Below are 16,764 nucleotides of genomic sequence, written 5' to 3' on the forward strand. Positions count from 1 at the left end.
GTGTACTTAGACAGATGAAGATTGTAGCTTGACTACACAAAAACGTTTGATTGGATAAAATATTGAGAAGGAAACTAAACGAATAACTCTAGTACTCCACATTTTTCATTGACTTGTTGGACTTTTTGCTTGTCCCTTATGATCTGCAGCTAATTTTTAATTGAACATACTGACTCTCTTCTGTGCAACAGCGTTTAAATAAATCTTTGCCTTTAAAAAAAATCATTCAGTCTTTTTTCTTCTGAACTCTAAGTTGAGTACATTTCACTTTTTATGCCGACATGGACTTGAAAGAGACCGCAATCGTCCTTCTGTCAGTCAAGTGCCGTATCGTTTCACCACCTTTGAAGTCTTGGAGAGGAGCGCTGTGGAGTTTTACCCAGCAAGCCCTTCAATCTTCATACTGCCCCTCACTTGTAAGCGCCCTGTGCTATTAACCCTATCAGAGGCTTGTTATCTGTGCATTTAAGATGAAAAATGCAGCTAATAATGGATTAGATAAGATTATCCAGGACCCGTGAATTCCTGTTGAATTGAAGCCCATCCGTAAGGGCTGCGGTGTGGCTGAACTGACCTGTGTAGCCAAACTGACTCCTTTAATTCTGTGGATATGAAGCATGGCCAGCAGGAGAGGAAGTCACTCTGTCTTTGGGGCCCTTATTTTCACTGCTGAGGTACTTAGTCATTCTTGTTGCCCAAGGGCACCAGATCACCCTGAACCTCCCCCTCTTTAAATACACTCACCCACCCCAAAGCCTTCAGGGTGCTTCTGATGAAGTATGGGACCCTGGGCCTGGTCTCCTGGCCTGTGGGGACTTTAGTTTGCTTCTGGCCTTTCCTGAGGTTTGACAATGGGAAAGAGGAGGGAAGGATCTGACATCAGCAGGAGGGGATCAAAAGGTCATGCAGGGAAATCTGGCTGGGCATTTTCTTATTCGATACACATTGGTTTGCATCTTTTTCCAGCTTGTTTCTGTCTCTAATGTGATGAATAATGTGTTCTCATTATTTGCTAATTTGTTTACCGCGTGCTGATGTACATCAAATTAAATTTGATCAATGAAACATTTCTTAAACACAGGCAATGCCTTTTTCAGTCAATTTGCACTACATTGTTAATTTCGTAGGGATGGTGGGTACGTCATTTACAATTTCATAAAGTCAATTTTCCCAAATTGAAAAACAACAACTTATCCAGGCTGAAAACAAATGATTAAAACAGAAACGACTGCTCTTTAGGCGTAACAGAATTATTTTGATGATGATGATGGCAAGTTTGGACATGATGTATTAGTATGGGAGTTTTTACCCCTCTCGGTGGACCCTTATGGGAGGTTTGAGGGGCTATTAACCCCTTGTAGGCCAGCAGTGACATTGAGAGGTCAGAGGCCGGTCTTCCTTTTAGCTTTCAAACCTTGACAACTTGGCAGTAGGGGTCAGTCATCAAAGCTGAGGTTTGGGTCAGCGGTCAGTGACACCCCTGGCCTTTTAATCCTGATGTCCTTGATGAGAAGTGAAAATGGAGGGAGAGACATCTATGAATAACAGATTAAAAACCAGCTCCTAATCTTCACTAATACTAATGCTAATGAAAGTTTACACACCTGAGTCTGGTCAGTGTTATTGCTACGGCCAGCCTGTGTGTAAGAATGAATACACTGTTGTAAGTAATAAGGTTTAAAATAAGAATAAGTTGAATAATTAAAAATTAATTCATAAAAAAATTTAAAATAAACAAAATGGAGCCTTTAAGGGCCATAAAGATTAATTCACTTCATTGTGACATTACTTTAATAATAATTAAGCACATTTTCTCCCCAAATGTTCATCACCTTGCTTAGTGCATTCAGAGTATTATTTTATCTTTTTATTTTGGTAGTTAACTTTTTTTAGCGCAATTTTCCACCGGACAAAATTGCGATTGTTAACTCATGATTTCTGTTCTGTCTGTGCGCACCAATCTTGCACTTCTATCTACTCCTCAACCAGACCACCTAGAGACTTCGGGTTTTCGGCATTATGTTAAGGAAGGTCTAATCTCGGGAATGCACAAAAAAAATCCAGGAAAAGATTTTGGATTTCCTGGGAATTCCAGAAAAAATTCTGTTTTTTGCAAATTTCTCGGCAACCATAATAGCTATCGAGTTGAAACAAATTGCAATCAATAGCTTCTAAAATTAACAATAATATTAGAAAAAAAGATTTGATAAAAAATCTTTCCTTTATGCTTCAAAAATTGAATTTTGAGTGTTGTGATCCCATGACGTGAGAAAATTGCGCTAAAACACTCACTGAGTTTTTATTACTTGTTTTTTTTTGTTGGTATAATCCAAAATATTTTCAGTGGTGGTTAATACAAAAAAAAAAATGTCATAATGCCAAATAAAACCAAAACAAAAAAAACTGCAATGGTACTAAAAGTGGGTTCATTTCTTTCTTTTGATTTTGGTGTGAAATAAGACCCGGACATGTTTAAATTTTCCCAGTCATGTTTAGATTTACCCTGTTCCCCACACATATTACAGGGGAATTTCACATGAAGAATGGCATCCAACCTTGCATAAAGTAGTCATTGGCAATACCTTATGATATTTGAGCCAAACAGAACATGCTGTTTCAGTCATGAAAAATTGGATTAGGAATTTAAGGTAATGTTCACTACGAGAGCAGCTTGTGATTCAATTCAGCGCTCACCTCTTGATAGACACACTTGGCTGTTTTATCCCAACCTGACCGACTGAACAAATAATCAAAGTCCCTTTGAAAGAGAAAACTCATTTTTAAGGTTCAAGTATGATGTGTCTGAAAACGAGACCAAGCATGTTATTACAGCAAATAAACAAAGACAGGGAGGGGGGGGGGAGAGTAAAGAAAGAAAATAACGACTGTGAAAATATACAAAAGTGAGAGTCAATTGAGAAAGTCTTTCCATAATAAGAACCGAACAAATAATAAATTACAGAGGTTGCCTTAGCTACAGGGAATCGGCAAGATGTTGCCAGCCGAAGAAAGAAGGCATCACTCTTTCACTTTCTCACTAGGATTAAGGTGCATGCATAACAGTGAGAACACCAAACACCGTTCTAGATCATGGTTGTCTTTATTTTTTCTTGTTCATTCTGATGATAATGCACAAGTGAAAAAGTCTTCTTGGCTTTTTGGTTCACATTTGATAAAGAATCTCATCATTCATGAGGTTACTTTGTTTCTTTGTGACATAAATTCAATTGGGATGTTGAAGGTTAATGATTTTGCAATCAGTGACTCTGTCCAGGTGCTTCTTTCATCTGGCTGATGGATCAACATAGCAGGATGGATTTGGAGCCTGACTTTGACAGGATCTCAAGTGTAAATTTCATCGTCACAACCATCTAAACAACTTTTTGTCAGTATTGGCCCATTCACACCAAAAAGCATTATTAGCATCCATACCAACAGACGATAACATCCTGTTCATTATAAACAAAAGCTAAAGTTTTGTCATCTGCTCAAGCTCTTTAAAGTCAAGTGGATTCTGATTGGCTGTCAATGTTCATCAGCTGGAAAAATATATAATTCTGAAAGTGATTCCAACCATATTGTTCCTCAGTGTAATTATAGTTGTGGTGTTGACTTCCCTAGTTTAATCAATTTAGAACAATTATTAAAGTTCTCCCTATATGCTTTTTCAAATATTACCTTTCATGGAATGTGTAATGTAGCTGTCTGTGAATGTAAACGATCTGCAAAGTTGTGAAGCCAAAAGTGCACGCTAAATAAAGTTATTGTCTCTCAAAAGAAAGAATTGACTCTGAACCTCCTAAACGAGTCGTCAGGATTTCGAATCCCATTTCTGTTACGGCTACACGTCACTAAGTAACACATTTTCCTAATGCCTGCCTATGTTCTACTACATTGTCCGCCCGTGAACAACCTGACCCTCCCTCAAACGCTGTAGCTAACTGCTGGTTTGTGTTGTGTATGTCGTGAAGATGCTGTTTTCTGCTCAGCAAAAGCAAATTCTCTTTGTAAACACTTCCAAAGGATGAGGATGTGAAGAGTCCGTGGTTAAAATTACCACAGCGATACAACAGCAGTATAACCTTCTGACGATTTCTTCTCAAATCTCCATAAGGTCTAAATGGGATTTACTAAATGCTTTTCCATTAAAGATAGTACAGTACCCACTTTTTTTGGATTAACTTGCTCCTCAGAATTACGACCCGTAAGTATGACTAATTACTGATGTATATATTTTCTACAGTGTGTTCAAAATTTTGTGTTTTATATTGTGTGTCTAGGCTAACCGGCTACCTGAACTGGTTCAGCTATAGTCGGTCACTATTTCCTAAAACTGTGTCTATTAATGCAGATTGTCTGTTGTTCTTACTACTTTGAGTAATGATAAAGGATTGAGAAAGATTTGTTTTACAAACTTTAATGTTACATCAGTCATTCACGTTAGTACTCATTTAACGTATAATACAGTTCACCACCATAAATTTGAAATATACACATCGATTTGTTGATGGACATGCACTTGTTAATGCTGATGGTGAGGAATTACAGTTGCAGCATCTCATGTTGAACATCGAACTGAGTAGGGTATCACAGAAACGTCCTGCTCAAGTCGTCTTTGCGATGGAGGTTCGGGTTGAACAACTATTCTTCTAATGTTTCATCATCGGACTTACACTCAGATTGATATGGTAAAATCGATGCCATCGTTACTATCTTTACAGTGTTTACAATCCCTGAGCTTCAGGAAGCCTCTGGAGCTGAAAATTCAGTTATGGTAAGGAATGTTTTGTTTCCGACATGCGGTGTACGTGGTAGACCAAAAACAACAGACTGGGCCATCTGGCCAATCAGAGCAGAGCAGGCTCTCGGAAAGGAGGGGTTTAGAGAGACTGAATCATCAGACAAGTGTTTTTTGACCTTTCATGCATGCAACCCTGTTGTAGGAGACCTTCAAAACAAAATTAGGAACCTTTAAAATAGTACGGCCGTCTGCCAGAAGCTAGTTATTTTAGTCAATAAAGTTTTAAATATGGATATTTTTCTTACGCGAACGCATCACTTCACTACAGAAGGCTTTTTTATTAACCCCCCAGAGCCGTGTGGAGCACTTTTATCATGGATGGATGCACTTTGATGGGCTTCAAAACATAAACGCCCATTCACTGCCATTATCAAGCTTGGAAGAGCAAGGACATTTTTTTATATAACTCCTATTGTATACGTCTGAAAGAAGAATGTCATGTACATCTAGGATGGCTTGAGGGTGAGTAAATCATGGGGTAATTTTCATGTCATTTTAATACCCACACAATTATGAATTTTGCATGATGGAAAAGATTTTGCTGCAGGTTTAAGTTTACACTATTGACAATAGACAAATTACCTTTTTTTTCTGATTTCGCTAATGACTGCTCCATATGCACAATTTACAGTAGGCTAAGCTTTTTATAGTTTTTCTATTTAAATATGTGCAAGATGATCATCTTTGACCGTTGCAACTTTTTCAACGTGTCGCGCTCGAGACCCAGCTGCCTTTTCCATTCATCAGCATTGCGGCTCTGCAGTTGGATACTATTATGCGCGTCTCGTGTTTTTAAAAGCAAAAACGTTCTGTTTGATCTTCCCTTATGTCTTTTACTCAGACGTCAAATTTTTTTGTCAAATTAAACAGATTGAGCGCTTCTCCTCATGCGGGCGGATGAAGACAACGGCGCTGCGTTAAAAGAGGGCTCTCACTATAGATGTTTCCAGGCATGTTTACCCATAATGCTCTGCTTTGCGTCATGCTTGAATATTTAGTTGTCCTTTTAACCCCAAAATATGCATTTCTAGGCTGGTCCCACCAATCCTATCAATCTCCTATAATTAATATAAATACATATAGCCTACAGTGTACATAAAACATTCTCAGTCTGTGCTATGTAAAAAAAATAAACTGTTTCTTGTAGCATCTGCTTTTATCATCACAGCAATTATTAGTATTTATATGGAGTGAGAAGTAGGATATAAACTGTATAAATCCCTAAAAATGCGTTTGCATGCTTCTAGTTTCATCCTTCGAAGCCATTTCCTTTCTTTGGTCTCGCTGAGTTTGATACAGCATTAGCCTGAAGGTATGACTGCTGCTGGATCTTAAACAGACTCAGAAATGATTTTCCACTAGTTACTCATTCATCTTACTCCATATACTGGTCTGGTTCCTCTCAGAGCTGAAAGGTCAAGCAGGTGACCAGGAGGTTGTACTGACTGTTTTAGTATTCAGTTTTGGCAGCTTAAGCTGGCATGAGTTGGCACCCCTCTACTCTTTTAGTAAATAATGTTATCTGACACATCTTGTATACTAAAGAGATTATGGCAGACTCTATATCCCCTATTACCAGGGTAAATCTGCAGGATAATGTTCCTAAGGAACTTTAACAACATATGGAGCTTATAGTGATTACCAACAGATGAAAAGATACTTACACTCAACCTCTGAGGTTTATGCAGTTACCATATGGTTTGTAAATATTCGATAAAAGGGTTTGATGAGGTCAAAGTCATCTGTAACCATTATGTTTTGGTGAAAACTCTGGTCACTGATCTTTAGTGGTAACATGCTGTGAAGTGTTGTCAACTGGCAATATCCAAACTCCATTTGAAGACAAAACAATCTCACCTCTCCTTCGAACAACATCTGCTGCCCATTTGGGAGCCATTCCTGCAGTCGGTGCTGTTTAATATTCACAAAGTCTTTGGAATCCGGCTGGTGCTAAAAACAGGAGAACGACCTGGAAGAACACCCAGATGCTTGGGTTAAACAGGAATTTTTGAACTGTGGTAATTTGGACGGATGGTAACTGCAATGGCGCTCGGCCCTCTTGGGGGGCCCAGAGGCGAGGCCAGACCCGAGGGTTAGCCACACAGGAAGTTTACACAGCAGCATGCCAAATCAAAATCTATTTAATCATCAAACCGAACGAATAGGAGCTGTCCGCCAGACACAGCTCAGCAGCTGCCTCGGATGAAGACAAATGTGCTGCGGAGCTGCTGGGGCAAAAGGCAAATGCGCTCCATGATGATACGGCATAGCGTAGGTCCGCGTTTCACGAAGAAATTCGCCAAGCCTTTTGGTGGCACGTTAACGCAATTGAAGAGCTTTTAAATGCGTTTAATTGTTTGCATGTGAACTGCATTTGAAAAGAGATATTATTTTGCCATTGTTAAAATCATGGAGCTGATTCACGGCATGCTTGGGAATTACTTGCATGTGGAATTGTGACATAAACAATGTTAATTGCCGTTTTTAAACTGCACAAACACTTCCCATATGTTTTACTGTAAGCCAAATACATAGACCCTGTTAGACGCACTTGAGTAGTGCAGTTTGACTTGAATATGAGAATATTTAATGATTGATGGCCTTAACGATGCGAGTTGAATTCCAAGCAATAGAAGCTCATTGTTTCATTTCCACATAGGATGAATATAATTTGTTTACGCATATGGATGTCTCTCAGGAGCGCTTGTTTTCTTTACACGCTGTGTTTGGTTTTCTCATGAATCTGATATCCAAGTTTAAGAATGCATGTCTCTCAAGAGACGGAAAATAAAGAAAGGTAACCTAAATAATGCAACCAGTCTGATATGTATAGACTTCAAGACATTTCATATGCATGAGAACATTATCTCTTTGTCAACAGCTTCAGTAGTAATCATCAGGATGGTATTAGGCTTCTGGGTGGTATTGAAGCTGAAAAAAAAAAATCCCTTTTTTGGTCCTCAGCCAACGATCATTGGTTATCCTGCTGAGAAGAGAGAAGCGCTTGTGTATGTTTGAGACTGATGCTATAATGGTTGTCTAAACCTGAGGGTGGCGAAGATCATTAAACACCTCCTCAGTCTCTCTCTAAAGGACATCTCTCGTCATGGCAACTACATAAACATCATGCACTTTCTCCCAGGGTAAATGTGGAAAGAACATGCAAAGGGTGCTACTTCTGAAGTCCACTAGGGACTAGTACTCTTTATAGAGTGCACAGATAAATATGGAGTTATGCAGAGTCAGGCTCTTGGACATTATACGTGATATTTCCTAGTTAGAAAAGAAAATAGGCTCCACTGATTGTTAATAACTTTAAAAAGCATCATTGACTTTCTGGGAGTGCATGTAAAGAGTATTTAGGCTCCATAGTTTCATACTTAATTATGCATAAGTTGTTCAGCTGAGAGAACTGACCGCATTTGGGGCCTCAGAAACAGCTCTCAAAACCAGTTCTGTGGAAGCTATCTTGAAAGCCACAAGCTAATCATAATTTAAAGTAATTCAAAACTAATGTTTTGAAAAGTTAGTTATAGCTACACTACAAGCTACTAGCAAACAAGACGTTTTTTTTGCATTTACATGAACTGGAAGTTGCAACCGACTTATTGCGACATTGTCACTTTTGATTTTTAGAGAGGGCCATGTGGTTTTTATAATGAAAAAGTAGCCTATCCTAACTGTCTAATAATTAATAATTTAATAAAAACTGTATTTTTGCTTTGAATGAATTAACAGTATAGGCTATCAGTTAGGGTTTCAGTATCAAACTCGGAACAGGAAAATTTATCCTAACCTAAATACAACAAAAACACCTTGGGCTAATTTGCATAACTAGGGTAAATTATTTTTATGAATCTGTTCATTCCAATTAACTGGTAGGCCATTCACTTCCGCTGTTTGATAGAGTCTATAGCATGAACGATTCACTATAATGAACTCTACAAATGAAAGAAGAGAGGACCGCGACCGTTTCATTACAATAAACAGATTGACCTGAATGAACTTTCCAACACTACAGTAAATATTCGAGATGACAGTTTAGGATGAACAGATTCACTAAAATGAGTCAAACTTTCCCATGTATCCGGGAGGAGCGTTTAGGATAAACTGATGCAATAGAATGAATCGGTCGTTGTGCTGCACATAGGCCTTCTGTGAGGGAGAGAACAGGTGAGCACTGACTGAGCACGTTTATTTATTTCGAAAGCGATGTTCATTAGCGTTTTAACGCGTAATTCGTTCGATAAAGTAGCTCGTTACTGGAAAAATTAAACTGTTTTTAACCGAGCTGCCGAAAACAGGTAAGTTTGTCGCGTCGCTATATTGTAAAAACTCTGACCAAATATTAAAATTTTGGTCAACAAGCTTCTCAAGATTTATTTTTTTCACTTCTAGGCCTACTAAATTTGTTCGTTTTTGTCTTCACTTGTTTTATTCAATGTGTCGTAGTCATACAGTGTTCGTTTAGCAGATTGTTGCCCAGTACGTTTAGAATCGATGTTATCATCTATGTTGAAGTTAACACTTCAAGTAAGTTACGGTTCATCGTGTTGACTAGAAGAAATGGACCGTGTTAAATGGGGCTCATTTAGTGTTGAAAATATCCAGCCAGGCAAAGCACAGTAAATTATTTTGCAGCAGATGTTGTCTGGCTACTTCAAATTGGCTTGTTTGTTTGTCAAAGATGTCTCGACTGTCTGAGGCTCTCAGTTGGTCATGTTGTTCAGGGTAGCTGGGGTCACTGCATCACTCCGCCAAACTGTAGTCATGGCAACAACCACAGTGGTAATCATGGCTGATCATGCTGATATAAACTCCGCTGCCTATCGGTGATGAATCAGATGCCAGCTGTTTGTTATCATAACAAAATAAGCAATCATTGCAAGTTGCAACACTCAAACATGTGGTAGTAGTTTGAAGATTCACTTGCTTTCTGTGGATTCTGGCTGAGATTAGAACACAAACATCACGTTAAACACAGAGAGCTAACCTTTTTTGTTGATTACTTATAGTTTAGCCAAGACTCTTATCCAGGCAAATAAATCTGGTTTGTAATTATATGCCTCAAAGTAGCTGTAATAACGAAAATACCCACTGTTCTCATGGAAAGAGAGGATCTACTACACTACTGTTCAAAAGATTTGGGCCAAAAGTAACAGTGAAGACTTAAAAAAAAAAAAAAATCAATCAAAGAATTGTTAAAAATGTATCATGGTTTCAAAAAATATTAAAGCAGCACAACGTTTTTCAGCATTGATAATAATCTGAAATGTTTCTTGAGCAGCAAATCAGCATATTAGAATGATTTCTGAAGGATCATGTGACACTGAAAACTGGAGTAATGATGCTGACAATTCAGCTTTGCCATAACAGGAATACATTTAATGTTAAAATATATTAAAATAGAAAAGTTATTTTAAATTGTAATAATATTTGACAATATTAAGGATTTTGCTTGGCGAGCAGAAGAGTCTTCTTTCAAAAACATTACAAAATCGTACCGCCCAAAACACTTATGATCGGTAAGTGTAGGAAGGATAAATAGTTTCTCTCATTACAGTCTGAAAAAAATCGCTGCATCCAAAATCAAATACTTCCCATATAGTATGCGAAAAACAGTACGCCAAAAGAGTAGTATGTCTGAATGCTTAGAATTTAAAAAACAGTAGGCGAAACGTCCCTGGATGACCTACTACCGCTGAGATTCTGAAGTGTGCAGTCAAAGGACACTTTACTATCCCGTGAGGCCGCAGGAGGATTTATAAATAGAAATGAAGAGCTGCTAGGTCACGTGACAGTAACAACATGGCAGATGTAGTAATTTCATTCATACTACCCATATTCATACTATATAGAGCGTACTTTTTAACGGTCGCAAAGTAAATTCAAATTCAAATGTAGTACCTACTCCTAGCCACAGCAATGATCTGTTTTCACATTCTTTAACACGACTGTAAAGATTATATGTACTTTATTAAGATTAAACACACTAGATGTGACTTTCAATTATCAATGAAACAATAATGGTTTTTATTTTTAATTTTGATAATGTTCTGAATTCGTTTAAAAAGATATATTTTTTTATAAAATAGTGTGTTGTCCCTTATCAGTGCAAAGTCATCATAAAAGGATAGGAAATTAATTTATTCTAACATTGTTTTCAAAATAGGCCTATCTTTAAAAAAACATATTTAGTAGTTAGTTTGTACAATATTTTTTAAATAGCTGAGATGGTACCAAAAAAAATTAAAGAAATTCAGATTGAAAATGTAGTTAATTTATGAAAATATTGCCCTAATAGTACAGTTTTAACACTGTGCACTCCCACTTGACTTGACCTTTGGAAATCAGGGCATCTCTACATTTCAATGCAGCCCTTAATATTTTTCTCTGCTGCTCCCTTCCCTTCCTGTTTCATGGTCTTGTTGTGGTGCTGTCTACTGCATGCTGTAATCCACACAGCAGGCTCCTCAGACCAGGACGAGGGGTGGAGGTCCTCAGCACCACTCTGCCAGTGTCATTTTATACTTCCCTTGTCTCTGTTTACAGGCTGTCTCGAACAGACCCAGATTCTGCCTGCCATCACAGCACACTCCAAAAAAGCAGAAAGGAAGGTCTTCGGGTTCATGTTTAATAAACAATCCACTGAAAAATAATTAGCTGATAAGGCGCATGCTTTGATTCAGCGTGGAGGTGAAGTTTTACATATCTTCTCTAAGCTCAGCTGCATTTTTAATATACATTCTGAATATTTAATACATTTAGAACCTAAAGGAACCGTGATGAAATGCAGATTTATTCCTCGGGGAGAGCTGAGGGAAGGACAGTGCACATGGATTTGCATATCTGTCAGCATCACTGCACATCTTGACTTCCTCGTGATATTCTGGGTACGCATGGCACGATACAGGTTCCTGTAATCAACCAGACAACAGGTTTGCTCCAGATGTGCTAAGATTTTGTCTGTGGTGGGGCTGTTTCTCTATGTGGTAGGCTATAGATTGTGCCAAGAAAGCCTGGCTGGTTGTTGAGCGGCGGTGTCTGAGAGGGGCTCAGCTGGCTGTGCTGTAAGATAAGAAAAAGAGAACAGAAAGCTTGCTCTATCCATTTCTCTCTCTCTAAAACCCAGAGGAGCTGACCTGCATTAAGACATCAGGAAGAGTTGGGCAGTTAATAGGATGGATACAGGCAAACATCCTCAGAAGCTTGTTAAAGAGAGGAGCGTTGGCAGCGATTTAGAAAATCAGCTATTATCGTTTAATGGGGTTCATCAAATCCGAGTTGGCAAATTATAGCAGTCTGGCCCCCTCCCAAAAACCATCTCTTTTGCTCCGTGACATCTCCATCTCTGTATACTAATGCGTTTATAAGCTGTGTAGTGTTCACAAAGGCAGTCAGTGTGAGCCTTATCGCATGAATGAAGCGTCTCCGGCCAAGATTTTCCAGCCATTACATCAGAACCTCCTCCAGCTCTGAGAGGTAAAGGATGATATAGCCAGTGCAGTTTGTGCTTTAATGTGCCTCTCCTCCAAAAACAGGTCTGTTTCTCATTGAGCTCAGTTCGTTGTAATGTTTCATGTATGACATATGTAATGTTCTACAGAAAAGATTGTTTCTGCATTCCTTGAACTTGCAGCATTCCTTGATGCTTCTGTTGTTCTTTATGTTTGACATAGGACTATCACAATGATTTCAACAGCCAGTGTAATTTCAGGATGACCTCTGCTCTCCAAAGCTTTATTATCACATACTGACCAATTGTGAACAAGTGATATCAGTATTTTAGACAAAAAAACTTTTCCCACAATAATTGTGCAATATAATTTTCGTGCACAGAACCCCCCAAAAAAGAGAAGTAAATGCATATATGCATTAGATGGATGTTGCGCCATGAACATAGTTGCAGTGCGTGCTTTAAAACAACAAGGATTTTGATCATTGATCAGCTGGAGAAAAGAAAATCTGAATCTAGTTATTATAATTTGTTCCTTTGTCTCGTTGTTATTGTTGTGGTGTGAACTCTGCTATTCTATTAGAGCTAGGAAAACTTGCATCTAACCCTATGATACTCCACATGCAGATGAAGTTTTTGATCATGGCATCTATATTCAGCCTTTCCTGCAGTGTACTTTGTCTCCATGTTACAGTGTTAGATGACCATATTTATTTAGTAAGCTGTTGCGTTGCTCACTTTTCACTTTTTTTACTCAGTTTTGTGTAGTTTTGCTATCTGCTCGCATGAGCATTTGAGCTGAAATTGATTAATTGACAATCATTATTAATCGATCACTGATCAATAAGGCTCTAAAGGAAGGGTATCATAGCATCACTTAATGTATTTGCCTCTTTCGTTGAGTTGATTTTAATATTATGGGATCGAATTAGAGATCATTTTAAGGATCTTTTAAAAAAATGATGGCCAATTCCTCATGCACACAGCCCTGTTTTTTGGGTGGTGTGGTGTAGTCTCAGGGCCAGTAACTGGTAGGGTCCTGGTTTTATTCAAGTTCACCATTTAAGTGCCTTTCTCAAGGGCACAAAAACAGTCACCAATGTGCCTTTAGTAGGGTACTTGACCCCAGGTTGCTCCCGGGGATTATCTCTGTTGTGAGTATATGGTCCCGTTCTATGGTTTCATCATATGAAAGTTGTGGAAATAAAATTAATCTGCCCAATCGGTTTACTTTTTTAACACAAAATTTCTCCTTGTGTCAGATGGTTTATGTAATTTTGGCAAAAAGGAAAAATGTAAATAAGAAAAGAGTTCACTGCATTGTCAACTCAAACTTCCCAACTTTAGTTAAGCTGCGCTTCTAATTATGGTAAACTTCACTAGGTTCAGAACTTCAGACAAAACGGCCTTTATTCTTCTCTCTGAGCAGTAGGAAGATTAATTTCCCACTTGAAAGATTAGTTGAATACCTTGAGGGTACTAGCGACTTGTGCTGCTGTCTATCTGTCTGTCTAAGCGGTGACTGTGCCGTTAACGTCTGCCGGTTTGCAGCCGCAAACCACAGCCCTCCCTCAGGGCCTGACATATTCCCTTCAAGATGTGGCGTCCCCCTACAGATAATTACTCTCCTTAGCTGTCAATAATTTTGCACTTGTTCTGAGATAAGCTGGAAAGTGCATCTCTACGCTTTTTGGAGGAGCCACACTATGGTGCCCCTCAATGAAGTTCATCAGTGGTCTTTCCTGGATCAGGATGTTTTATTGTTAGATATCTGACAATCTCTCATGGTGCGCAGCACTGATAACCTTCTCTCTGGGGTGGCTTCCTCCTAATCTGCTTCCTTTGGGCCCTCGTGAGACTTATGCCTGGGTGTAAAATCACATTGAGTGCTAGTTAACATTTAGAAGAGCTCAAGCATATGCTGACGTTTAAAGTGTTGCCATAATTAATTTATGTGTAGGCCAAGGCAACTGTAAATGGTTCAATAAAAGTTCCTTAAGCACAAGCCCTTGCTCCATTTTACAATGTCACAGGATCCCCGTGGGCAGAGTCTTGTTTACTGCTTGAAATGCAAAGCAGTAAGATTGGAAGATTGGGGAAGATTGGAAGCTCTACCTCATAAAGACTGAGGTAGAGCTTCCAATAACACTTCCCCACTCCCATAACAATCTCAAGCGTCCCTCTGAACCAGTGCTTCGAAACCAGAGACCACTGGAGATCTGTGAAAGATCTGCAAATTGATTGGTGAGTTAAGTAGAATACACACGAAAGTGTCAACATTTGAATGAATTTATTTGATTAATATGCTTCTAATATTGTAATTTTATAAATGTAACCAAGTTATAGGGTTATGACATTTTTTATAAAAAAAAAAAATCAGGATTCTTTGATTTATAGAAAGTCCAAAGGAACTGCGTTTAATTTATTTGAAATGGGAATCTGAATGCATTTACTGTCATTTTTGATCAGTTTAATGCATAAAAATGTTTAGGTGTAGATGCTGTCAAAACATCCATATTGTACTTATCAACATATATCCAAATGTACAAAAGCTTAACACAGTAGTACATATGATTACTAATGAGATCAAGCTGAAGTCGTTCCCTGTGTGTTTAATCCTGGACTATGGTTTTTGAATCAGTGGTGAGACAAATTCCCTCTTCTCTCCTTCTCACCTTCTCCTTTACTGGTCCATCAGAGTAGGTCCTCCCCAGGGGGCTCTTTGAGCAAATCACAAGATTTTGGCACCCTGATTAGAGCAGTAACTGAATATCAAGCGTACTACCTTCTCAAAATGGCACGGACGCTCCTACACCACTCCCTGGTGGCTCGCCACAACCCCTTCACCCACAACCTTTAGTTGTTGTTTTTGTCCACGTCAGTGATCCACCCTCTCCGCAGGACGGCCACTGTTAACACAGCTGAGGTGCATTAGGCCTGTGTTGTTCTTGCTCCTTACCTGACTCCAGGCTCTGTTTGCTGTCCCCTGTGTTTTCCTTCCACTTCAGTGCAGCCGCAGACCCCGCGCAGGAGTCCAAGTGGCAGCTCTTGGAGGCTGTAATGCGTTTAATTGCCTGTGATGTTGTTCTTTCTGCAGTTTTGACGTTTGGAATGGCAGTGATTTGACAACATGCTGTCAGATCCACTATGTATCAGTGTGGCTGATTAATTAGAAATGACTGAGTTGGAAACCAGAAAACACCCACCAATATTACCGCTGGTGGTACTTTGAGACAGCCGGTTGATAATAATAAGGCTTTTATGGTGTGGCAGAAGAGACTGGAGGCTTGTTGCCAGGGCCGCTCCAGATGTTACTGCTGTGTCTTGGCTTGAAGTTCGTGCTGTAACATCTTGGCTTTTATTTTTCCATTACCTCAATCGTTATTGATCATTTAGAACACCACGTGATAGCTAATAAGCGTCTAACAGACTTTACGTCTTCATGGGTCCGGGGTTGTCAACTCAGTCCATGAGTTAGCTTTAATGGGATTCTGTGACACCTTTTATTGCAGTGAGAGTGAGCAGACTCCTTGCTGATCCCTGAACAGTCTGGGGTAAATAACTGCCTCTTGGAGTCACCTCCACCGTAACTCTAGAGCTTCATTGTCACGCTCCATATCACCTCACTGGCCCCCGGCCCAATTATACAGCTGACCCGGGTTTGATGACATAACCTCTCCGGATCGGGGTGCGATCACCTCGTGGGGTACCCTACTGCCTGTCAGCCCATGTCAGCTCACCATGCTAAGCAGACACTTCCCAGAGCTGCTCCCAATGGACGGAGCAATGAGGGGCTGCAGACGGACCATTTCTTCTGGTCGATTTCTCTTCTTTTTTTTGTTTCTCTCCCTCAGTTTCTGTTTTCAATCATATAAGCAGTTGCAATAATATTTGTATTTTTAAATAATGTTTTAGGGTTAATTTTCTGTCCTTGTTATTAAAGCAAGTTTTAGTCCATAGCCATACTTTGAAAGTCAGTAGGGTGCAAAACAACACTGGACCCTCTTAAAAACAGACTTTTTAAAAATATATCTTCTTTGGTGTTGGACAGAAGAAAGAAAGGCACACGTATGGGAGCCCATTTTCACCACATAAGAAAAAAAATTTCTTTGGTAAATCATAATTTATCAAATCCTAATATAATTTTAGTAAGTCATACTTGGCATCTCATAATTTAATCTTTTTATTTCCTAACTTTTACTTTATATTTCATAATTATGATTTAATATCTAAAAATTTCAACTTTTGTGTCATAAATATTATTGATGTTATCGCATGTTTAAGTTTCTGTTGTTCTTTTTATTGCAAAATGTTTTTTGTTCATACAATAAAACTCATTGTCTAAAAGTATAATGGACCCCTCTGACTTTCATTGTATTGACAAAATGATTATCTTTTTTTTTAAATGTCGAATTTGATGTTCCACAGAAGAAAGTCATACATATGGAAGCCCAAAAATAATCTCATAATTTCAACTTTTTGTCATTCATTATTATGATTTACCAAA

The sequence above is a fragment of the Rutilus rutilus genome (genome assembly GCF_951802725.1).
Source record: "Rutilus rutilus genome assembly, chromosome: 14".
NCBI classification, from domain to species: domain Eukaryota; kingdom Metazoa; phylum Chordata; class Actinopteri; order Cypriniformes; family Leuciscidae; genus Rutilus; species Rutilus rutilus.